This window comes from Sinocyclocheilus rhinocerous, unplaced genomic scaffold (genome assembly GCF_001515625.1).
Source record: "Sinocyclocheilus rhinocerous isolate Xijiao unplaced genomic scaffold, SAMN03320098_v1.1 scaffold839, whole genome shotgun sequence".
Taxonomy (NCBI): Eukaryota; Metazoa; Chordata; class Actinopteri; order Cypriniformes; family Cyprinidae; genus Sinocyclocheilus; species Sinocyclocheilus rhinocerous.
The window spans coordinates 1,426,008-1,429,313 of record NW_015652287.1 but is presented as its reverse complement, the minus strand read 5'-3'; the positions used below and the strand labels follow the sequence as shown (position 1 = coordinate 1,429,313).

Below are 3,306 nucleotides of genomic sequence, written 5' to 3'. Positions count from 1 at the left end.
TAGGCTACACATTTTATCTCCTAGTGTCAGTCAGACTGAACTTTCAAATTTGTCATTAAGCAGCTGTTACGCTCCACTTATACACCATGCTAAAATGAATAAATAACGAATGTAGCCTATTTATCCACATAAAACAAATTAGCCTACCACCAATATGTTTAAAAGAAAACAGTAGGTTTTTTTATGGATAACCCAGCTAACAATTTTTGGTTCCCAGAACAATCTTAAAATGAAAATTCTACCATTCTCTATTGATTTGCCGCATTTGATCCCGAAGGAAGTTGGACGAGAAGTGACACTATAAATCTTGGAAATACGGATGTGCCCGAAGCCAAATGGGTCATTCTTCATTTATGGTGGCAAGCCCCTACTTGAAATAATCTTTAAATACCAATAAATCATCAAATGTTTGCATATTTGTATTCTGTGGGTGAAAACTATTTGTGCATTAATAATAGTGACAATGTTGTTTTAAAATACATATTTTGAGTTTAAGAGGTTTAATGTGTAACAAAATCTGCATGTTCCCACCATAGATCAAAAAGGTAAAAAAAGATGTAATTGCAGCAACATTTTTAGCACAAATAAAAATGATGTTGCAAATAGGCCTATTGATTTTATTTAACATCTGGATTTGTGCTAATTTGTCTGTGGGGTTACTGTCTCCACTGGGGGGAAATAGTGGTAAGTAACATAAGTAACAGGTATTTGATTAAAAGGAATTCAAATCAAAATGTCCTAAACCTTTACTGAATATAGAAAAGTTTACTAAATGTAAACAGGTATTTTAAATGTAAAAAGGTAATTTTATCTAAGGAAAAATAAAAAAGAACAAGCATTTTTACAAAACCTGCCTCTCGTTTACCAAAATTGAAAAATGACCCACATACCTTATCCGGAAAAGCACGGGTAATGTGTGTGAAGAATGAAGAATTATGAAGAATTCTTAACAATATAAAACCAGTTTAGATGATTCGGTGAAAAAGCGGTTCGAATGAGTGCGAACTGATTCAGATGGCTTTGCAACTGTTCAGCCTATTCACTGAAAAAAAAGAACTGACTCAAGGATGGTCAAGTCATGAATGATTGGCTATTACTGGTTTAGTGGTCAGGAATACAGGACACACATATTAACTGCTGAACTGTTTGCAGGGAAAACGTTTCTCAGGTCAGTCTTACAGTGGGAAAAATATTTATTTGATCCCCTGCTGATTTTGTAAGTTTGCCCACTTACAAAGAAATGAAGGGTCTGTCATTTTTATGGTAGGTTTATTTTAATGGACAGAATATCAACCAAGACAGAAATATAATATACATGTTTAAGCCAAGTAATTTTGTACTATATTATAAAGAACATCTTAAGGCCTGTTCAAACCAACACAAGTGTTTGGCTCAAAAACAGAGACTTTTGCATGCAATTTTTCTGTTCAGACCAATGCATAAAAAATCAGCAGAAGAGCTGAATGAACATGTAGATTCACTTTTTGACAGTAGATGGTACTTTCAGAAAAGCAGAAACACCCTGGTTACTCTGGGGGGGAAAACTGCTACATAACTTTTTATTTTTGACACCTGCTTGTCACGGAGGAGAAAGAAAGTCAGAGATTTTTGTATTCACTGTTCTGTATTCACAAACGACACCAAACACCAACCCCGCGAAGTAAAACGGTAGGTAAAAAGTACCCAGATTACTTCAGAAGTGTGCAACTGATGGACACTATACTATCGCATGAGCCCACGGGAGAGTATTTGTGAATGGCAGTGAAGCTATAGATCACATGAAAATGACAGCAAGGCAGATGGAGTACATCCAAATTTCATTCATACTGCACTTATTCATACTATACTGAATACTGACAAGTTTAACATTCGCAAGTTTCAAACCAAATGTAGTACCTACTATACAGTATCCTATTTTGGACACAGCAACAGGGACAAGATAACTGGTCCCAGATTTTTCCTCTGCTATTCACTATCTCTTACCACAGTCTGTCCATGAGTCATGGTTATATGTACTGTATGTTTTTAACAGCAGTGGCTCTGGGCATATGGCCAAACACATGAAACCTACTGGTTGGCCAGTTTTCTTCACAGTTCGTTTTTAAATCTCTTTTCCATCGCACTGTCGCATTGACCGATGCTCATGTTGGTCTGAACAGATGCATTAATAGACATTGGTGTGAACATGCCTTTGTATCCATCCATGCTCCAAAATGCTTATCCTCTGTAGGGTCACTGAATGCCGAAGCCTATTCCAGCGACTCGGGCCACAGGTGGGGGACACCCCCCCAGTCCATCATAGGGCTCACATACACACATCTACAGACAATTTGGATTGTGGGGAAAATCAGAGCACCTGAAAGTAACCTTTGCCAACATGGTCAGAATAAGGCCTACTGGCTCAGCTGGGACTCAAACCAGAGACCTTCTTGCTTTGAGGCAACAGTGCAAACATTATATTTTATATAAACATTTTGAATGCAGTTCTGAAAAACACTCCACATAAATGGTGAATGGCATTTACACTCATATTGGTCTCTGTCTGACTCGATCACTCATAGTCAGCTTGATCCAGATTGTATCCTGTGGCACGAAGCCAGTTTCGGGTTTTACCCAGGTAAGCTCGCGTTTAGTTTGAGCAAAATCTGAGTTTTCGTGCTCAATAAGATGGGTTGGTTTTGAGCGGGTTTCGTCACCATGGTAACTAACGCTACACAGCTACCCTGCTCCGGAGCAGGTTTTATTCTGGGTTAGAGATCGCAAACCCAAACTGGACCAATCAGCTGTGAGCAAACTGACATATATCTGATGCAATGAAGCCACTCCCCTATATCTCTAGCTCCAAATTAAAGCAGTTAGAATTTTAGAGACAAAATAACCCAAATTGTGTGGCTACTTATTTATTATATTTGTTATATTAATTATAATTGTTTATAATTAGTATAATTAATTCATATAATTATTATATGAAGTGGCAATTTTAAGCTTTGCATTTAAATTAAATAGTTACATATAGATAAGCTTTAATATATCCAAATTTTAAAATGACTAAACTTATATGTTTTCCTTTTGAGCTCTGTGTGAAACAATGTAAATAATTAAATTCAGTTTATTCTTTTGCATAGTCATATATTTTCTTTTTACTGCCTTCTCAAACTTTTGCTTCAGCAGAAGTCTTTATTCCTGCCTTGTAAATGCATTTAAATTTATTTTTAAAGGAACACTCCACTATTTTTGAAAATAGGCTCATTTTCCAACTCCCCTAGAGTTAAACAGTTGAGTTGTACAGTTTTCGAATCCATTCAG

General features: G+C 36.4%; 1 protein-coding gene across 1 annotated transcript in view; it reads right to left on the bottom strand.

Annotated features, from left to right (window-relative positions):
- LOC107714429 (myelin basic protein-like) overlaps positions 1-3,306 on the bottom strand; it is a 30,204-nt gene that overhangs the window by 2,019 nt on the left and 24,879 nt on the right. The gene's annotated exons all lie outside the window — the stretch shown is intronic.